Source organism: Lissotriton vulgaris, chromosome 1_2 (assembly GCF_964263255.1).
Source record: "Lissotriton vulgaris chromosome 1_2, aLisVul1.2, whole genome shotgun sequence".
Lineage (NCBI taxonomy): Eukaryota > Metazoa > Chordata > Amphibia > Caudata > Salamandridae > Lissotriton > Lissotriton vulgaris.
In genome coordinates this window covers 210,382,086-210,404,806 of record NC_141686.1, presented here as the reverse complement: position 1 = coordinate 210,404,806, position 22,721 = coordinate 210,382,086, and positions in this window count along the sequence as shown.

The window sequence follows — 22,721 nt, the reverse complement described above, 5'->3', positions numbered from 1 at the left end:
AGAGGGTGCATAAAAAGAGGCAAGGAAAGTGCAGAAAGAAGCAACAAAGGTGCAGAAGGAGGCTGAAGAAGTGCAGAAAGAGGAAAGATGGGTGCAGAAATGTGTAAGAGAGTTGTAGAAAGAAGCAAGAGCACTACAGTAAGGAACAACATAGGTGAAGAAGGAGGCACAAGAGGTACAGAAAGAGGCAAAATTTGTGAAGGCACAAGCAAAAGAGATGTGGAAAGAGGCAAGAGGGGTGCAAAAAGAGCAAAGAGGGGTGATGAAAGAGGCAAGAGATGTGCACAAAGAGAGAAGAAGGGTGCAGAAAGAGGCAGGAGGGGTGCAGAAAGAGGCAAGAGGGGTGCAAAAAGAGGAAAGAGTTATGCTGAAAGAAGCAGCAGAGGTGCATAAAGAGGCAACGGAATTGCAGAACGAGAAGGAGATTTGCAGTAACAGGCAAGAGATGTGCTGAAAGATGCAAGAGAAGTGCAGAAAGAGAGAAAATTGATGCAGAAATAGGCAAGAAGGGTGCAGAAAGAGGCAAGAGGGGTACAAAAAGAGGCAAGAGAAGTGCAGAAAGTAGCAACAGATGTGCAGAAGAAGGCAAGAGAAGTACAGAAAGAGGAAAGAGGGCTGCAAACATTTGCAAGAGAGGTGCAGAAAGAAGCAAGAGCAGTGCATTAAGAAACAACAGAGGTGCAGAAGGAGGCAAGAGGGATACAGAAAGAGGCAATAGAAGTGCAGAACCAAGCAAAAGAGATGTGGAAAGAGGCAATAGGGGTGTAGAAAGAGAAGTGCTGAAGGAGGCAAGAGATGTGCACATTGAGGGAAGAAGGGAGCAGAAAGAGGCAGGAGGGGTGCAGAAAGAAGCAAGAGAGCTCAGAAAGAAGCAAGAAGGGTGCGGAAGAGGCAAGACAGTTGCAAAATGGATCTAGAGAGGAGCAGAATGAGGCAAGAGAGGCGCACACAGAGACACAAGGGTTGCAACAATTTGAAAGAGAAGCAGAAAAGAAAGAGAAGTGCAGAAAAAAGCACGAGAAGTGCAGAAAGAATCAACAGAGGTGCAGAAAGAGGCAAGAGGGGTGCGGACAGAGGCCCGAGAAGTGCAGAAAGAAGCAACAGAGGTGCAGAGAGACGCAAGAGAACTGTAGAAAGAGGCAAGAGAAGTGTAGAAGGTGGCCAGATGTGTACAGAAAAAGGCAACAGAAGTGCAGAAACAAGCAAAAGAGATGCAGAAAAAGGCAAGATGGGTGCAGAATGAGGAAAGAGAGGTGCTGAAAGAGGCAAGAGAGGAGCACAAAGAGGCAAGAGAGAAGCACAAAGAGAAAGAAAGAGGCAAACGGGATGCAGAAAGAAGCAAGAGAGGTATAGAAAGAAGCAAGAGAAGTGCAGAACAAAACAACAGAGGTGCAGAAAGAGGCAAGAGGGATGCACACAGAGGCAAGAGAGGTGCAGCAAGAGGAAAGAGTGGTGTGTGGTGCAGACAAAGGCAAGAGGAGTGCACAGACAGGAGGGGTGCAGAAAGAAGCAACAGATGTGCAGAAAGTAGCAAGACAGTTGCAGAAAGAGGCAAGAGAGGAGCAGAAAGAGGCAAGAGATGTGCACACAGTGGCACAAGGGTGCAGAAATTTGCAAAAGAGGTACAGAAAGAAGCAAGAGAAGTACAGAAAGAAGCAACAGATGTGCTCAAAGAGGCAAGAGGGGTGCATTCAGAGGCACACAAAGTGCAGAAAGAGGCGAGAGGGGTGCAGAAATGTACAAGACTGGTATAGAAAGAAACAAGAGCATTTCAGAAACAAACAAGATAGATGCAATAAGAGGCAAGAGAGGTGGCAAAAAAAGCAAAATAATTGCAGAAATAAGCAATTGAGGTGCAGAAAGATAAGGACTAGGGGTGAAGAAAGAGGCCAACAAAGTGCAGAAAGAGGGAAGAGTGGTATAGACACAAGCAAGAGAGGTGCAGAAATAGGGGTGATGAGTGCTAAAAGAGGCAAGAGAGGTGCAGAAAGAAGAACGAGGGGCGCAGAAAGGAGCAGGACGGGTGCAGAAATAGGCAAGAGAGGTGCAGAAACAGACAACAGAAGTGCAGAAAGAGTTAAGAGAGTTGCAGAAAAAGGAAGAAAGGTACAGAAAGAAGCAGGGGAACTGCAGAAAGAGGCTAGAGAGGGACAGACAGAAGCAAGAGTGGTCTGCACACCATTAGAACAATCTAGCACCCACATTTAGCAATAAGTAAGATGTGACCATTCTAGGTTTGCAAAGGGCATTGCACCAAGCTATACCACTTGTCGCTACATTTTTGGTAACGTTTGAGCAATTTGAGCAAGAAACAAGGAGTTTCTTGTTCAAATCTGGTGATTATGCAGCAGATTTATTGTGTGGCAGTTGCAGAAAATGTATATTAGTGCGAAAGTTGGTGTAGCCAAACAGTCGGAAAATTCCAGTGGCCCTGCTCATATCTCTGACTATGTCCATAAGTGCTTGTCGGTGATTCCTACTTTTTTGTCTCTTTGAGTTTATAGTTTAGCTTTTATGAAAACGAGGAAAACTAAACCAGAGGATACCACTCCACAATACAGACTACCAAACCACATAATTACTCTCCATAACACATAAACCCACTCTTTATAATTCCGATACACTAAATACCACATACTTTCTATCCACATAATTTTACTGCACAAGAAACAACATAATTTCACTACACACAACGTACATCCATTCCACTCCCAAACACATTAGTAAAAAATGTTTACATTTACAATGCCAATATCTCCAACTCTCTCAAATGTGAGACCTATTACATTGCAAATGCTTCTTTAACTGATAGTCACGTTTGCAGAATGGTGCAGAAAGTGAGCTGGGCCTACGACCAGAGGTCAGGAATTCCACTGCGTAGGACTTACAGGAGGTAGTGGGGGGCTACATGGCTGCCAAAGTCCCTCAGGAGTAAAGTGGACGTCATCCCCCAACCAGTACTGTGCCAGGAATTGCGTTTGCAGAGTGCTGGAGAAAGGTGATCGTGGCATCTAAAGACCTTTTAGCAATCTCACTTTGTGGGACTTACTGAAGGTAACAGGAGGGGTAGTTGGCCCCCTCCTATAACCTCTAGTACATCTCACTCAGCAGGATTTCTAATTTCTCAAAGCAGGCCATGCACCCTTTCCCCACCACTCTGCAAACGCACTCTTGGTGCACTTTTGGAAGAGGATTAAAGGCCCTTTCACTGCTGGGTATCCTTAGGGCCAATTAGGCTACATGATACCTCCAATATTCCCCAGATAGTGTGATTGCTGACAGGTGGACTTAGGCCACGTTCCCTTCTCCACCACTCTGCAAACACCCATCCTGGCGTGTTCTGAGTTTTGGAGATTAGGTCTGCTTGAATTGTAAAGGTCCATGGGGGCCAACTAGCCCACCAGGTACCTCCAGTAAGCCCTATACAGCTGGATTGCGGAGAGTGGTCCTGGGCCATGCCCACTTTTTACACCACTCTGCAAACGCAATTCCTGGCACAGTGCTGCTCGGGGGATGATGTCCATTTTACTCCTGGGGTCCTCATGACACAAGAGGACCTCGTCGCCACACCAGCAATGTGGCAATAGGCGTGTTTGCAGAGTGGCTTAAAAAGGAGTATTGCCCCGGACCACCTCTTAGGAATCCACATTGTGGGACTTACTGGAAGTACATGGGGCTAGTTGGCCCTTAAGGACCATTAGCACTCAATAAGACTTAATCCCCCAACCCAGAACGTGCTAGGAGGTGCATTTGCAAAGTGGTACAGGGAGGGGGTCGGGACCTCCGGGGAGGTGCTGGCTTTACTTTTCTTTTTGTATTTTTAGAAGGGGGCTGTGTGGCACACCTTCTTTTAGTATTTTTGGGCCAAAGGGACCCCATCAACCAGTGCCTGACCAATATATTTTACTTAAAAGAAACAGGAAGGAGCCCACCTCCCAAGGCCTATTTCTCCCCCGGGGACCCTATTCCATGGGGCATGGCATTGTTTATTTTTTTATTATTTTTACAGAAGGGGGCTTTGTGTTCCCCTTTCACTGGGTCACTATTGTCCCCGGGGAACCCATCCCCGGGGCCTGGACTTATGATTTCTTTTCTTTAAAATTATTTATATGGGAGGGAGGCCACATGGCCCACCTTCCCTAGGACATTTTTTACCCAGGGACCCTTCCCCAGGGGCCTGGCAAGCTTTGATTTTTTTTATTTTGGAGGGGGGGACATGGCTCCCTCCTGAGGCCAATTATGACCCTGGGGATCCCATCCTCCTCAGCCTGCCTTCAGTGGGGTTCGAGCTGACTTCCTGTACCCTGTAGGGAGCAGGCATTGCTTTTGGACAAGGGGAGCTGCTAACATGCAGAACCCATTGTCCAAAAGCAATCTGCTTCACTTAATGGAAGCGAGAGCAGGTTTTTTGCTCTCGCTTCCATGAAGTGAAGCATAGTTTGCAAGGACAGGGCAGGAGCAGTGCTCATTGCAAACTGCAATGTCCCCGGGAGGGCAACCTGGGGGGTGGTATTCCTCAGGGCCAAGGAGGGCTCCAGGAGGAGGGCCTCATGGCCCCCTCCCAACATGATTTAAGCCATGGCGTAGTTGTGGTCCCTGGTGGTCCACAACGGACCCCCGTACTTCAATAAGAGGTGGTGGGGCTGTGTCGTAGGGCTCAAGCCCTCACACACACTTTAGTAAAGTGGCCCTGGAGCGCCTGGAGTACCCGGGATTTGGGGGGCCTCACGGGCCCTCATTAATGAAAAAAGCCCCGGGGAGTTGGCAGCCCTGGGGCTGTGGGGCCTGGGCGGCCCCAGCATATATATGGCATACTACCCCAGGACCTGGCCCACCCTGTGGCTCAAACCACCCAGTGGGACTGCGGACAAAATATTTTTTTAATGGTTTTTTGCTTTGTGGGGCCTTAGGGCAGGCCTAGGGGGGTCAGGGTGCTTCTACTCTGCCCCCTTTTATATTTCTTACCTTTGTTTACCTTTTTTCTTTTAAATCAGTACCAAGTCATAACAGGGTTGCCAACAATTCTTGGATTGGAGTGTTGACAGCCAATCAAAATGAAGCTCATGCTTGGGAGGGTTTGCAAATCCTCTCTGGCCATCAGATATGGATATTCTTTATTTTTGAATTGCTCAGGAACTACTGAACAGATTCACACCATCTAAGAAAAAAATGCTTTCTGAACCAGGAGCTATCTTTTTCCCAAATTTTGTATAATTCCGTTGAGAAGTTCGGGCTGTAGCTTCTTCTAAATTTTCCTAAGGAAATTAACATGGAGAAAATGTATTTTGGGAACCCCTTTTTTCTCAGCCCAGCTTAACAAATCGCTTGACAAATCACTCCGGAATTTTAAGGGGAACATCCTTTACAACGCAACTTTTACCACGCAGTGCTGTTACAACGCAGGTTTTACAACGAAAACCATTACAACGCATTACACTGGGGGGCTCTCTAGGATAAGGAATAAGTTTAATTTACTATCCAACACCTTCCCTAGTGTCCACGGGGACTGGAGTTGTAATAGTAAATTAAACTATTCACTACCCAGCACCCCCAAGTGTAATGTGTTGTAATAGTATGCGTGGTAAAACCTGATTTGTAACAGCATGCATGGTAAAAGCATGTGTTGTAACGTCATACATCCGAATTTTAAAGATAGGAGCTGACCTGAGTGAAGCATTATTCTGCAATTTTCGCAAAGATTCATCAAACGGCGCCAAAGATATTGGCAACAGAAAAAACACTTTTTTAATAGAAACAAAGTCCTAACTTTAAGTACCTACTAGCGACCTATATGGTAATATATATATTCCTGGATTCCTCTACTCATACGCTCCTCTAAAACAATGGAACTAACCACCGAAATGTGCTTTTAGATGTTTATTTCAAGGTGCAAGTCTTCCCACAATGAGTTTCAGCCCACCACAGGCCTTGATCACTTGACCATATATGAATATGTTTTTTTTCACTAAAAGAAACAAAGATTACAAGGAATTTTAAAAATACTTTAGAAATTCACTAAAAAGGAACGTTATAGTTAGGGTCATATTTTACTTATACAAAACCAGAGAAATTCAGCCATTAACGTTAGCTGAGTTAACTATAACTCACACCCCTGCAATGCACTGCTTATGACCTCACATATTACATCCTTCATGATATGGTCAGTGGCATTTCTGATGACATCTGAAATTCCATCACTGATGACATCATCCAGTGACTGTGTGTTTTTAAAATGTTTATGAGTGTTAAATATGTATACAAAGGTTTATTGGTGAATCAGTGGGTGTATGAGTGACTGTATGCATGACTCAGTGGGTGAGTGACTGACTTTATAAGTGAGTGATTAGGTGTCTCGGTGAATGTGTGGGTGAATGACTGGTTATGTGAATATGCGTATCTGTCTGACAGTTGATTTCTAAGTTGGTGTGAGTGTGTTAGTGGGTACATGAATTGCTATATAGCTGATTGATTGGTTGCCTGACTATGTCTATGATTGTCTGGGTGTCTATGTTTGTGGGTGAGGAGGTGTGTGACTCCCTGTATGGATGAGTGAGTGAGTGAGTCAGTGGCTATATGGGGTACTGTTGTGTGTGTGAGTAGTTGTGTGGGTGAGTGAGTGTCTGTATTGCTGTTTCTGTGATAGAGTGCATGCGTCAGTATGGGTGAGTAACTGAGTATGTTAAATCAAGTATATGTGTGAAAAGGTATATGAATGACTATATGTGTAAGTGAGTGAATGTGAGAGTGGCTATATGAATGAGTGAATGCTTCTGTCAGTGACTCTATAGCAGAGTCAGAATGTGCTACTATTTTTATGGCTAAATAAGTGGGTGGGTGTGTATCTGTTTGAATGAGTAAGTGGCTGAGTGAATGACTGCATGGGTGAGTGTCTATGTGTGTGAGTAGTTCTATTGGTGACTTACTCAGTGTGTGAGCGCCTGTATGGCTGTATTAGTGGATATGTCAATGGCTGTATTAGTGAGTGAGTGGGTCTATAAGTGGCAGTATGGGTGAGCAAGTGGATGTGTGCATAGATCAATAAATCAGTTAGTGGGTATGTAAGTACTGGTATTGCGCTATGACTGGGTTTGTGAATGGTTCTGTAGGAGTGACAGTGGATGTATACAATATTCTATAGGGGTGTGAGTGCCTACATCCGACATGCTATGAATGATGTCATCACAGATGTCATCAGTGTGGTCATTTGAGATGTGATCAGTAATGTCATCAATGATGTCACTGACCATGTCATGAGTGATGTAATATGTGAGGTAAGAATCAGTGCATTTCGGGGGTGCAAGATATAATTAACCCAGCTAAGTATAACGGCGAAATTTCTCTAGCCCTAACTATAATGTCCGTCTAACATTTGTTTTCTTTCAGTGAATTTCTGACATTTAAAAAAATGTCTCTGTAACCCTTTTTTGCAATGAATTTCTAAGGTTTTTTAACTAGCAGTCATGTTTGCAGAGTGGGGGAGAAAAAGGGGTCTCTCAAAGATTCTGCTGTGTAAAACTTACAGGACATACCAGGAGGGCTTTTTGCCCCCCAAAGTCTTTCAGGAGCAAATTGCACTTCATCCCCTAACCAGTAGTGCACCAGGAGATGTATTTACAAGGTGGTTGAGAAAGGGGGGCATGGCCTCCCAAAGACCTCTTGGCAATCCCACTGTGTGGGACTTACTGGAGGTAAAAAGATGGGTAGTTGGCCCCAACGACATCCTTTTAAGCCAACTACCCCTCCTATAAGTCCCACACAGCAGGGTTGTTGAGTTCCGATAGCAGGCCATGTCCACTTTCTCCACCACTCTCCAAATGCACCTCCTGACTTGCTCCTGGTTGGGAGTTGAAGTCCCCTTCACTGCTGGGGTCTCTAGGGGATAAGGAGTGTACCTGCTACCTCTAGTAAGCCCCACACAGTGGGCTTACTGAGAGGTGAATGCAGGTCACGCCTCCTTTCTGCAAGATTATGATGTCAGTGTCCCTCAGCCTTTCCGTGCCAGCCATTCCACCTCTAACATTACTCCCTTGCCTCCGTGGCCAACAGTTGGTGGCCGAGGGGTTACCTAGGGTACCCACCTATAAAACCCTGCACTTTGTGGGAGGCACCATGTGGTGCCTGTCACAAGGTGCTGGGTTTTAAAAACACCCCAATTTCTCTACTGAGACCTGTATTAGGGCCGGTTAATGGCTGTGACAAAAGCTTACATGGACAACAGTGAGTATGCAATGTTCAGTCACATCGTAATCAGGTGGTCAGAACCGCCGACCGGCCGTCGGTCAGTCCTTAGACAGTGTTGGTTGGAGGGAATTCCCCAAAATGTTTAAAAAACAAACAATTTTAATTCAATTAAATGTAACCAATTTAACACTTTATAAAAATGTGTTGTACATTAAAAACATCAATAATTAATATAATAATATAAATTATAACAACATGAATAAATATAATATTCCCACTACAATGTATACAATACTATGCAAACTATAATGTTAAATATATAGAAATTGTACTTATCCCACTTCATGTAAAGATAAAGTAATACAACTGGATAGCAATTAGAAATGTCCCTACAGTAAAGGCAACAGTAAGGAAAGATTGCGGAGAGGTAAAATTTACTATTCCCACACCAATGAGTGCAACAGCAGGGAAACTTTTGGCTAGCGGAATAGTGAAATTGAATATTTCCACTACTGTCTGTACAACAGTAGTGAAAGTGTTTGTGAGAAGTTGGCCTTATATGCAGTGCTCACTATTCTAGTGATCACTATGTATCAGTCCAAACAACCCTTATTGATGATTGGTTGTCAACCTTATAGACCAGCTATCCTAGTATCGTGGATACGAGCAGTCTTCGGGCTAAACTCTAGAGGGCGTGTTAAGCCAGCTGTTATACCATCACATATACCCCTTGAACACCAAGTGAAAGGACACCACACAAGTGTTATGAAAATAAACAGTGTATTTATTTAAGTCACAACAACCATATACTATGGAAGTGGAATGCAAAATTACTAGCAGGTAAGTACTGGACTAATAGGCTTTGGAATCGCTAGGACTATGTTACTGAACCTTCAGATTACTAGTAGGAGGCCTAGGGGACTCGGGTGCAGAGTGTGCACTCTCACGCGGGATGCGGGACAAAGTCTATGGGAGCTAGTAAAAGCAAAGTCAGTGTTCTCGGGCGAACCCGATAAGGTAGATCAAAAACGACAGTGGATCCTGACCCTTGGATAGTGAGGCTATGCTGGGGCACCAAAATGCCAAAGTTACCTAGCCCAGGGGCTGCAGCTGCATAGGTCTGAAAAGACGTCGGGAATCCTCGTTGACGAACCAGGAGCCTGAAGAAAGAAGTTGCTGGCAGGCGACCAGTGAAGATAGTTCAAAGTGATCCAAGCCTAGATCGAAGATGGATGACACCTGAAAGCAGAGGGGACCAAGTTCGTGACCACTAGCCAGTAGTCAGATGGCACAAGGAGGGCACAGGATGGTAGTCACCTCGACCAGGTGAGTGGGCGACGCTGGGCTCTGCAGTCTCACGGACCAGGAGGCGTTGTCGGCAACCAGGATGGAGGTGCGAGCTGTCCCACGATGGATGATGCTGTCGACATCGCTGGACCCAGGATTGAGACAACAAGTCTTGGCAAATTCAAGCTGACGCGGTGGACTCAAAATGGCGTCTGGAGTAGACCAGGAGGGTCCGGGGTGCTCCTCTTTTGGAAGGGAGCAAGGGCCTGTCTGGAGCAACCAGACCAGCAGTGGTGATGTCGTTGGGCGTCGTTAGGAAGGCCACAAGCCCGCGGGCTAGTAGCCAAACAACGCGGTGAGCAGCAAAAAGCAGAAGGGCCCCACGCAGATCTCGTGGTTGCTGGGAGGCTGGACTTCGGTGCTGGAGCTGCGCAGGGTCGGGGCTTCTCGGACCCCAAAGCACTCACCAGAGGATCCCTTGGCGGTCGTGCTGGATAGAAGTCGTGCAGTTCTGATGATGGCCGGTCCCTCGAGGTCTCGTCGCACCTACGCTTCTCAGCTTAGCTGTAGAGGTAGGTAGAGGTCAGAGGTGCCAAGGAAGCCGGGTCTAGTCGAGCTGGTCAGTCGGATTCCGGAGGAAGGACGTGCAGCAAACCGCAGAGTTCCTAGATGGTGCCTGCGGGTGCAGGGTGACTACTCCTTAGTCACAAGGGAGAAATCTTGAGAAGAGTCGAGAGTTCCTTTCGTGGAAGTGTTTCTTGATTCAAAGATGATCTAATTTGGAAGGGTCCCCGCTCCTGCCTTTATACTAAAGAAAGGGGTGGGTACGCGACTAGGTCCTGCCCTAGGGGTGGGACCAGGAAGGGGAGTGGTTACACCCCTCTCCCATGCCGGACTTTCCCCAGGCCAGGGGCTGGTGTGCCCCTGGAACTGGTTCTAGCCGGCAGATGCGTAGTGAGCACTGGGGTGCCACTCTGCAGTCACCTTCCTGTAAAGCCCTGCCTACCCAGGATACACAAAACCCTGTCTGGGATGGTGCTAGCACCGCCCCTGACAGGAAACCCTTTGTCCAAGCTCCCCTCGCTGGGAGGACTCCCAGCTGCAGAGGGTCAGACTCATGCCTGTGGTGGCGGCATCCATTTTGTGATGCTGAGGCTCGAGTTAACTTTAACCAGGGTTCACAGTTACGTACATGTCGTGTCCCTCTAGAAGAGTGGAATGCTAACCCCGTCGCCAGAATTGCCGAGGGGTTAGTATTCCAATTCGTATGACACCTTACTCGACATGTTTTGATAAAGCGATACCAAAGATAGCATTTAACCGCGATGATTATAATGCACTTAAGAGTATATGGTACGCGTTATCATGGAACAGCTTTTAGGACTTGGTTCCGCAAGCTGCAAACGGGCTCAGCTCATGCCAGAGCACCATTTCACACGATTCCACGCACTCTGCCTTCAGGATTGTCAAGGCCTGCCGTAGGAGTGACTGATAGGAATGTGTGTGTCCATTTTTAGGGTTAGATATAGGTATACTATATCTAAAGCAAAGGGTGAATACACCACGTTGCCCCAGCTGTCGTGCAGCCAGTTGTGTCAGGTTTAGATGGCCAACCAGGGGTGGCATAATACATGCTTCAGCCCCTGGTAGGCCCTGGGTACACCTATGCCCTGAGTTACAGGGTCTGATAAGGTGGCCCAGTACCAATTGGATAATGCACCTATGGTACACGTGTCAATTTAGTGAGAGAACAGCTAGGCTGTGGGTCTGATTAGCAGGCCCACAGCCAGAGAAAGTCGTAAACCAGTGAAACAAAAGCAAAAAATCTGGGTGATCATAGGATTGCAGACCCTACTCTCCTACAGTGTTGGACTGCGGAAAAGGCAAAATGTACTTTTCAAACTCCAGTCAGTTAAACCGAAGGGAAAGTGTTTGGAAAGGGGATGGGTACAATTTAATATTCCCACTCCAGGCAATACATCAATAGGGAAAGTGTTTAATAGCGGAGGGTTACATTTACTATTCCGAATCCAATAAGTGAAACAGTAGGGAAAGTGTTGGATAACAGAGGGGTAAAATGTATTTTTTCCCCTCCAGTCAGAACAACAATAGGGAAAGCCATGGATAGTGGATGGGTAACATGTACTATTTTCTCTCCAGTCAATACAACAGTAAGGAAAGTGTTGAAAAGCTGATGAGTAACATTTACTATTCCCACTCCAGTCACTACAACGGTAGGGAGTGAGTTGGATTGAGGAGGGGTAAAATGTTCTATACCCACTCCAATGAGTGCAATAGTAGATAAACTGTTGGATAGCGGAGGGGCAACATTTACTATTCCCACTTCAGCGAAGTACAACAGCAGGGAAAGTGTTGGATATGGGAGGAGTAAAGTTTACTGTTCCCACTCCAGTAAGAACAAGAGTAGGGAAAGTGTTGGATAGCGAGGGGTAAAATTTACTATTACCACTCCAGTCAGTGCAACAGAGGGAAAGTGTTGGATTGCAGAGGGGTACAATTCACTATTCCCACTTGTGTCAGTGCAACATTAAAACAAACAAATACTCTTGAACAAAATAAAATTCTTCCAAAAACAAATAAAGAAAAAAAATATAAATATGTAAAAAAGAACTGCAACTATTTTATACAAATAATGTAACTGAATGTTAAATGCATATCACAAATAACTACAAATATTATTATGAATAAAATAAAAACATACATTTCATACAAATACATTTTTTTTCAAAATTATTTACCAAAAAAATATTTAAAACATACATTTCATTCAGTTATTTGCCACCCTATACTCCCACTATACTCACAACCTGCACCTAAAACTTAACTTTAAACGGCAAAATATTTTGACCCTCAAAATAAATATGTATCAACAAAGAAATAATCATTAATAAATATGATGAATTAATTAAATATATTTAAATCCCTTCCCACAATATACCCCCAAAACACAAAAGAAAATGCTCAAATTCACAGAGAGTGAGTTGTCACTCTGTGAATTTGAGAACTTTCTTTTGTGCATTGGTGTGTGATGTGCAAATGGTTTGAGGTGCAGATGTGAGGGTGGTGGGGTGTGGTAGGTGATGTATGTGATGTGTGTATGTGTGTTGTTGTGCTGGTAAGATGAGTGACGTTTTGCCTATCCAATGTGCTGCAGAGTTTAGTTCCTTTAGGGCTGGAGTAGTGCAAAGGATTCTGGTCAGGGAAGGGTCTGGTTTTACACACAGCTAACTGGGTGTGTTGTGTGGGTTGTCCCTGGATTTGTATTTTTTAAATTGCCATGGGGGTGTGTCATTGGGGTGTGTTAGGTATTTTTTGGGGGCAGCGCTAGTCTTATAGGGGTGAAAGTTGGGGAGAAAATGTATTTAAAAGAGTTGTTATAGACTATTAATTAATCAATTGATGATGAATTATTTTAATTTTGTAATTACATTTCTTTAAAGTTTATTATTAGTTGCAGGTTGTGGGATCTATAGGGGTAAAGGGTGGGAAGTCAATGAAATATAATGAATTAATATTTAGTTTGTAATTAATATTATGTGTTTGCCTAATTAAGTTGATTGTGCAATGATTTTTTAAAGGATTATAGATGTGGATTTTTAGAGTCATCGGGTGGGAAATAACTACATTTAAAATAATTACTAATCATTTTTATATTATTATTAATTAAGTAGAACCACAATTGTTTGGTACCCTGGTCCAACACACACCATTAGCCACTATACAAAGATAGTTGACAAGGTCAATGCAGTATGGACCACACCGTGCTCCAAGCAGGAAATCCTGAAGCGGTGGCAGGACCTCAAGAGGATGGTGAAAGAGAAGAACAACCGTCAGCAGGCTCAGATGACTGGTAGTGGCCTTCCCACTCCACCAAAAACATTCACTGCATGGGAGGAGAAGGGGCTTGCCATGCTGCATCCAGACAGTCTCACAGGAATAGCTGTGCAGTGCAGGCTGGTGAGTACAAACAAATATATACCATTACACTGCTGCTATGTACTGTCTTGCACAACTACAAAGCAATACCTCCTAGGCCCAATCCCATTCATCTGCACCACAATACCCAGCACAGGTCTCACAAATGTAACATTCACACAACTCCCACCAGGCCTCCTTTAACAGCTCAGCTTGATGGAGCACTCCTTCACCCAGCCAGAAGCATGAGGTAGCCATTGTGTCAAAACAACCAAATGTACATGTAGGTAGCCATCATCCCAGGGAGGGCTTTATGGGGTGGAAGGCCTGCTCTACAACGTACCCCATAGCAGGATGGAACACTCCCCCCACCCAGAATCACGTGGCAGCTACTGTATTACAACAAACAAATTCACAGATAGATAGCAATCTTCCCAGGGAGGGGGGTTTGGGGATAGGAGGCCTGCACTAAAACGCCCACTAGGCCCCCTGTCCCAACCCTGAACAGAATGGAGCTCTCCCCAAGCCAGAAGCATGTGGCAGCCAATATATTACAACAAACAAACTTACACCTAGGCAGTAATCTTCCCAGTAAAGGGTGTTTGGGGCTGGGAGACATGAACTACAACTCCCACCAGGCCCCCTGTTGTAATACACCCCTGATGGCACACTGAAACACATACCTAGAGAGATGTGTCAGAAATTCCACCCAAGAAGCATGTGGTAGCCATTATATTACAACCAACAAACTTACAGCTAGGTAGCCACCTACCCGGGGTGGGGCGTTTGGGGGTGGGAGGCCTGCACTACAACTCCCACCAGGCCCTCTGCACCACCCCTGAGCAGGATGGATCACTCAAACACATACCTAGAGAGATGTGTCAGGAATTCCACCCAAATGTAACAACAGAACAGGTAAGTAGACAGTGTAACAACAGAACAGGTAAGTAGACAGTGCATGCACCCCACCATTCCTCTCAAAAAGCATTTAGCCTTATGACAACACCAGCCCTTAAATCCCACCAAAATTGACACAGATCCAATAACCACTTACAGTGTGCAGACGGCTAAGCTTATGTAACTGTCACAACAGTCATGGTGTGACTCAAAAAAATCACATGTAGAATACATTCAGGGCACAGTCATGCACAGCACTGAATGTTTGCAAGTTCCATGGGGACAGAGCTTGAAGAACCAAATGAAAACAAAGCAAGCATGGTCTTTAGAACAAATCAAGCAATGCGCATGACATGACAAAGGTATGCATGAGATAACAATGACTAGTTCATGATCAGATGAAATGTCTGCCAGGCAAAGTAATCAGCAAAGATGAGTCACAATACGTCGTTGTGCCGCTGGTTGTTAGATGACAACATGTCCTCATAATCACAAAATCTGCATGTGGCGCATGGTATCCATTGACATGTCACACCATGGACAAGTAATGTATGTACCTCCACATCATGTCATGATGCACAGTACTGTGCAGACATACCATTTGAGAACTAGTAAACTGTGTAGTGCATGACCTGTAAATAAGTTACATCTAACACCAAGCTTGAGGGTTGTATGTCAATGGCCATTTCCCCTCTGTCCCACAGGTGACCAAGAACTGACAGCAGAGGATGATGAAACCAACCTGCAGAGCAAGTATCCCCCCCGGAACATTGACACTCTGGTGAAAACTCCCTGAATTTCAAAGATGTGGAGCAAGAAGCCGGCCCATCAGGCATGCCAATGCGCAACAGGTCCCAGAACCCCACTGTCCCCCCGCAACCACATCAGCAATAACTATGCAATAACTACGCTGACCTCTGCTGTAACGACCTGTGCGGCCTCCACCACCACCACCAGTGCTGCCTGCAACACTCTCCCTGACCCAGAGGAAGCCCACCCTACCCCACCAACTGAGGAGGGTAGGGAGAGTAGGCGACGCATACAGTGGTGAGGCAACAAGTCTGTGACAGCAGGGCAGGTAAGAGGGCAAGTGGGAGTCAAACACAACCAGGACTGAAGCCCTGGCCAACATCACCAGAGTCCTTGGGGCCTATGAACGAGCCCAGAGACTAACGGGCCAGGCTCAGGAAGATTCCCATGAGCTCCGCCTGCTGCTGAGGTCCATAGACACCTGCATGGGCCAAAAAGTGGACATCTTGGGCCAGCTAGTGGTGGTTCTGGGAGACAGGCCTGCAGCCCAAATAACACTTCCACCTCCTTCCGGTGGCCTGCAGGATGACAGTTCCCCATTCTCCCCTGCGGCTACAGAGAGGGGTAAGTCCTCAGACTCCACTGAGCCTGCAGCAGAGGCCCCCCAGCCAAATGATCAAAAGGACATGGCAAAGGACCTGCCAAATGCCAGCCATGATGGCTCCCCTCTTCAATATTGCGTTCACTTTGTTGACTGTCCTTCCCTACACTGATATGTTAATGGCATCCAGGTAATATCTAGACAAGACTATGAGGGTCAACTGCTATGTGCACTGGAAAGCTATTTGTAGATAATCCACAACCTATTTATTTATTGCGAACATGCTCAACTTCTAGTGGTTCATCCTCACTAACCACTCCTCACTACACATGCACTAGTCCAGAAGGAGTGTTTAAGTATTAAAACAAGTAATTGTTATCACACTTCAGAATCATTAAAAAAGTCCCAAAGAAAATCTTCCAGTAGTATGATGTGAAGTTATTTTCTTTTATCCAGTCAATTCATCAATGCCAGCCAACTCAACAAAAATGTAATACAATTAACAGCCGACGCGTTTCGCCCCCTTCCGGGACATCATCAGGGCTGTAAAGTAAAGAATATATAATCATATTCAAAACATAAACATCCAAATAGTACAGTGCAGATTAACAACAAATACATCAACAAGAGGGGATGGTACCGACTTGAACATGCAATCTCTACTCTGACTATTTAAAAATCTAAGCACCCTCTTCATGGGCCTGCACAATTTGCCATACCTAAATTCATAATGTGGAGAAAAAAACCTCACAGGCAACATGTATAAAAACAGAAGGTTGATTCCTAACATTGAATCTCTGTCTTGGTGGATCCCTCGATATAAGTTTACCTATATTTGGAGAGTCTAAGGGTAGCATCCTAAATCTATTAATTGTATTCACTGTGTGTATAACAAGCAAGGCCCTATGTGGAAAACCACCCAGCAAAAAAGACCCCGTAATCTCACCTCCAACTAATTCGAATCCACAGGTCACTATCTGTCCATTTCTGATTTAACCAATCAATCCCAAATGCAATGACTCTCTGTCAAAGACAAAAATTATAAATGACTCGTATCCTAAATTCACTCAATGGACTCAACATCTCCATAACTCTACTCAAATAGTATCACGCAATAAAGCGATGACTGCAAACCCTAAGCTCACCTTAATTAATGTTCGTTCACTTTCCAATAACTGAAGCGTATCTGTGAACAAAAAATTCCTTCTTAGTACCCAAATCTGATACCCATCTTCCTCGGGTGCACAAATCCTGCTGTATACAACAATAGTGAATATATGTTGGTTTACATCCTTCATTCCTACAGTAATAAGACCTCTTTGCATATCCACCTCGAATCCTCCTCATCTCACCTTATAAGTGCTTCTTACTCAAAAATCCATATTCCTGTCACTCAAATTCTTAAAGAGATTGATGTGAAAATTTCTGGACAGTACTATTTCTGAGGTCCCCCAGTCTTTACCAGAACTCCATATAACTATTGCAAACAATAAAAAAAGATACTTTAATATAGTGAAAAAATGGCCACCACCTATTCTTCGCAGCAGATATCCAATAAAGTCTAAAGACAACTTTCCCTCTTACCATTCTCATCCAAAATATCACTGCGTTCCTTGCTTCCGGCTCGATAAATCCGGAATGAGTGAGAATACCCGCCACACTCACTTTTAAATCATCTCTAACCAAACACAGTGGTGCACCATAAAATTGTCACTAAACCTACAATCACCTCTATTAAGGGTCCACGCGTTTTCTCTCAAGTCCGCTACCATCAGATAGCTACACTGGTACTGCGCAGGTCCATTACGTCAACCTACTTCTACATCCTGAATTCCTATTCAAACATGTCCTTCCCTCTCTGGTCCACCCATGTGTTTTCCCTCTCATTAGTCCCAAGAAGTGCATATTGAACCATTCAGCTTTCATAATTAGTTACCGCTACGATTCTTAACGCATGACAGACTCACAAAGTGAGACTGTCTTACTGTTTTAGAAAAACACATCACTATTCTTTAAGCTCGGCATCTCCGATAACTTGACAACATTCCATCCTACCGGAAATAGTTCATGGTAAATGCACTTCCAATCAGCGCATTCAATCCAAAAGTGTCTGCCACGCCGCTTTTGTTCTCCCTTGTACCGCAAAATAACACCACCACCTCTACGACCATCCAATGTTAAAAACATAACTTCTACTTCAAGGCCGGTAATGCTGTGTTCCTCAACCCAATATTCACCTATGCAGACGTATCAAATAAACTGTTCCCAAGGTAAGCCGAACTCCTATCTTGTATAAGAAACAAAAACCGCAACTGTTGCATGGGCCCAACACAACCATGCACTGTGGACCACCACCTCCCCAGGGCATTCAGTAAATTAGAATACAGGGGTCTCATGTGGGCCCTCAGCTCTGGGGACCACCACATCCCTGGGGCTATGCAAATGTTGGGAGAAGGCAGCTGGGCCCCCCACCTGGAGCCCTCGATGGCCATTGGAACTGCCACCCCTGACGGCCTAGCAGCTGTAATGTCCTCGGGTGCTCACCCATGGTACATTGCAGTTTGCTGTAGCAGGGCATGAGCACGGATCTCGCCCTGTCATAGCAAACCCTCCATTGCTTCTTGGAAGCAAGAGCAGGAACCCTGCTCTTGCTTGCAACAAGCAAAGCGGAATTGCTTTTGGACAAGGGGAGCTGCATGTCAGCAGCTCCCCTTGTCCAAGAGCAATACCGGCTCCTACAGGAGGCGGGGAGCCAGCTGGGATCGTGGGGCATCGGAGCTCCCCCCATGATTCCCATCTTGAGGGCCAACTCCGGGGCCAGAAGAGGCCCAGGAGGGTGGCCACTAAGCCCCCCTCCCTTTATTTCATTTTTAATTTTTTTTAAATAAAGAAAGGTAGGCCCTGGGGGATGGGGTCCCTACAGCCATTAGTGGCCTGGGAAGGGAGGCCACAGGGCCTCCTTCCTGTTTTTTGTTTGTTTTTAAATGCTCAGACCCTCGGGGATGGAGTCCCCAGGGCCCAAAAAATACTAAACAAAGGGGAGCCAGCATCTCGCCAGAGGCCCAGCCACCTCCCTGAACCACTCCGTAAATACGCCCCGGGGGTGTTCTAAGTTGGGGGATAAGTTGGGGGATAAAGTCCCCTTCATTTCTGAGGCCATCTAGCCCACCAGGTACCTCCAGTAAGCCCAACACAGTGGGATTGCTGAGAGGTGGTCCGAGGCCACATCCCTCTTTACTTAACTCTGCAAACGTGCCACCTGGCCCACTGCTGAGGTCCTCTTGAGTCTTAAGGACCTTAGGACACAAGTGGACTTCATCCCCAAGCAGCAGTGCACCAGGAGCCACGTTTGCGGAGTGGTGTAGAAGGGGGTGTGACCTTGGAGCACTCTCAGCAAACCAGCTGTATGGGTCTTACTGGAGGTAATAGGAAGGCTAGTTGCCCCTTCAGGGACCCTCAGAAGGAAAGGGGCCTTCAGTCCCCATCCATGAGGATGCCAGGGAGTGCATTTTCAGAGTAGTGGGCAAAAGGGGCGTGGCCTGCTATGAGAACTTAGCAATCCTGCTGCATGCAACTTACTGGATGTAATAGGAGGGGTAGTTTGCCCACCAGGATGTCTTTGGGGGTCAACTACCCCTCTTCTTATCATCCAGAAAGTCCCACAGAGTGTGATTGCTAGGATGTCTTCAGAGGCCACGCCCCTTTTCTCCACTCTTTTGGCAGACTATGGTATGGGGGATGAAGTCCACAGTACTCCTGAGGGACTTTGGGGGCCAAGAAGCCCTCCTGTTACCTCCTGTTAGTCCATTGCAGCGGAATTCCTGATTGCCAGTCGGAGGCCCAACACCCTTTCTCCAACACTCTGCAAACACAACTACTATTTAAAGAGGCAGAGTGGATGTACGTTGTGTTTAGTGGAATTATGTTATGCAGTGAAATTATGTGAATAGAAAGTATGTGGTTTTTATTGTATAGGAATTATGTGGAATGGGATTATATGTTTTGGATAGTAATTATGTGGTATGGTAGTCTGTGTTGTGGATTGGGAATCTCAGTTTTAGTCTTACTCATTTTCGTGGAAGTTCAAATATAAACTCAATGAGACACAAAAAAAGAAGGAACCACTGAGGAACCCTTCCGACCTAGTCGGAGGTATGAGCAGGGCCACTGGAATTAGGAGACTGTTCAGCTGAATCAATTTTCAGATAAATAAACATTTTTCGCATTTGCCAAATATTCCATCATCTGCTGCCTAATCTACAGATTGAAACAGAAAAAGCCTTGTTTCTAGCTCAAACGGCTTAAATGTTCCCAAAAAAGCAGCTTTATGTGTCACAGGGTGGTGGAAGGCCCTTTGCAACCCTGGAATGGTCGCGTATTACTTATTGCTAAATGTGGATGTTAAATTGGTAGCAATGGTCCAGAAACCTCTCTTCTTTCTGTGCCTCTCCTGCCTCTTTCTGCACCTTTCTTCCTGTTTCTGAACCTCACTGTCTTCTTTCTGTACTTTAATTGCCTCTTGCTACACTTCTCTTGCCCCTTTCTGCACCTCACTAGCCCCAGTACCCCTCTTGCCTTTTTATATACCTCTCTTGCCTCTTTCTGCACCTAAATTGCTTTTTTCTCCACTTCTCTTGCTTCTATTACACCTCGCATGCCTTTTTTTGCTCCTCACTTGCCTCTTTGTGCATTTCTCTTGCCTGGTTCTGTCCTTCTTAACCCTCTTTCTGTACCTCTCTTACCTTTTGTGTGCCTGCTGTTCTCCTGCCATTTTCTTCACCTCTCTTGCCTCTTTCTGCACCTCACTTGCCTCTTTCTGCACTACCATTGCTTCTGTCTACACCCCTGTTGTTTCTTTCTGCAATTCTCTTGCCTATTTCTGTACTTCTCTTGCTTGTTTCTGCACCTCTCTTGCATCTTTCTGCACCTTTGTTGCCTCTTTTTGCAACTCTCTTGCTTCTTTCTGTACCCCTCTTGCCTCTTTTTGTATCCCTCTTTCAGCACCTTTCCTGCCTGTTTCTGCACCTCTCTTGCTTCTTTCTGTAACTCTGTTGCTTCTTTCTGCACCCCTCCAGCCTCTTTCTGTACTTATCTTGCCTCTTTGTGCACCTCTCCTACTTTTTCTGCACCCCCTCTTGCTCTTTTTAAACTTCTATTTGTTCTTTCTGCACTTTTCTTGCTTCTTTCTATACCTCCGTTGCTTGTTTCAGCAAATCTCTTTCCTCTTTCTGCATTTGTCGTGATAGTTTCTGAACTTCTCTTGCCTCTTTCTGCACTGCCTCTTTCTGCCCATCTTTTCTGTACACCGACAGTCACAGGGGTACCCCAACCCAGAGTGTACCCTAATGTATTTAGGTGTTTTCACTGTATTCTAAGTGTCTTCTAGCATAGCACTGGCTCTGGGCCTGGTTAGTCAGAGTCAATTACCATCAGTACCAGTCAGCAAAAAGTTGGGGGCACAGGATGACTTTAGGTAGGACATGTGCAGAAAGAGGAAGAAAGGTGCAGAAAGAAGCAAGAGAAATACGGAAAGAGGCAACAGAAGTCCAGAAAGAGGAAGAAAGGAGCAGAAAAAAGCAAGTGAAGTTCATAAGGAACCAACAGAGGTGGAGAAAGAGGCCCGCTTTGACTGTATCTTACAGACTCATAAATAGTAGCCTACTCACTAATCCTCCTCCTAAGATGTCTTAAACCCCACTTTTCTCTTGAAGGTTTACTATTAATCGACTGTTCAGAATATTACGCCTACCAAATATAAAACAGCAATTCTAAGCATATCACCGTTGTAAGTCTGACCAAGTTTGTGAAGGTATACATCCATGTCTATGTTTTTACCTAGTGACATGTTAAATGAATATAAACATACACAGACTTAAATATATGTGTTTCAAACAGCATAATCTGTAAATGTGTGTAAAAAAGGGTGTATGCATTTCTTTCTGCAAAAGGTACAGGGCATATGAATATTCATCAGTTTATTTGAAGGGCTCTGTAACACACGTATACATAATACATGTCTGTCTGTGCAACCAAATGACAGTTCAGAACTGAGAAGATTTGACCTTCTATAGGAGAAGTTACCCACTTTTTAAGTTACCATCTACAGATTCATAACACAACTAAGAATACATATAGAAGTAGACATAGAACTCAGTCACGACAGCATGCAGACCTTTATACTTGACAGCTTGCACTTCCCATTTGAGTACAGAAAGAGGCAAGAACAGTTCTGAAAGAAGCAAGAGAGATGCAGAAACAGGCAAAATAGGTGCAGTAAGAAGGAAGAAAGGTTCAGACAGAGGCAACAGAGGTACAGAAAAAGGAAAGAAGGGTGCTGAAAGAGGCAAGAGGGGTGCATAAATGTGCAAGTGAGGTTCAGAAAGAAGCAAGATTAGTGCAAAAAGAACCAATAGAGTTGCAAAAGGAAGCACGAGGGATGCAGAAAGCGGCAAGAAAAGTGCAGAAAGATGCTAAAGAGGTGAAGAAGGAGACAAGAGAACTGCAGAAAGAGGGAAGAGAGTTGCAGAAAACGTAAGAGAGGTACGAAAGAAAGGAACAGGAGTGTAGAAATAGGCCAGAGAGAAGCATAAAGGGTGGAGAAGGGTACAGAAAGATGCAAGAGGAGTATAGAAAGAAACAAAAGAGGTGCAGAAAGAAGGCAGAGAAGTACAGAAGTAGGCAATAGAAGTGATAAAAGAAGGAACAGATGTGCAGAAAGAGACAAGAAAGGTGCAGAAAGAGGGAAGAGGGGTGCAGAAGAGTCAAGAAGGGGAATAGGAAGAAGCAAGAGAAGTACAGAAAGAAGCAACAAATGTGCCGAAAGAGGCAAGGTGGTACAGAAAACGAGTTGTGCAGAAACAAGCAACAGAGGTACAGAAGTAGGCAAGAAAAGTGTTGAAATAGACAACAGAGGTGCAGAAAAAGGCAAGAGGGATGAAGAAAGAAGCAAGAGATGTGCAGAAAGAAGCAATAAAAGTGGAGAAAGAAGCAAGAGTAGTGCATAAATAGGCAAGAGAAGTACAGAAACTGCCAAAAGAGGTGCCAAAAGAATCAAGAGGAGTGCAGAAAA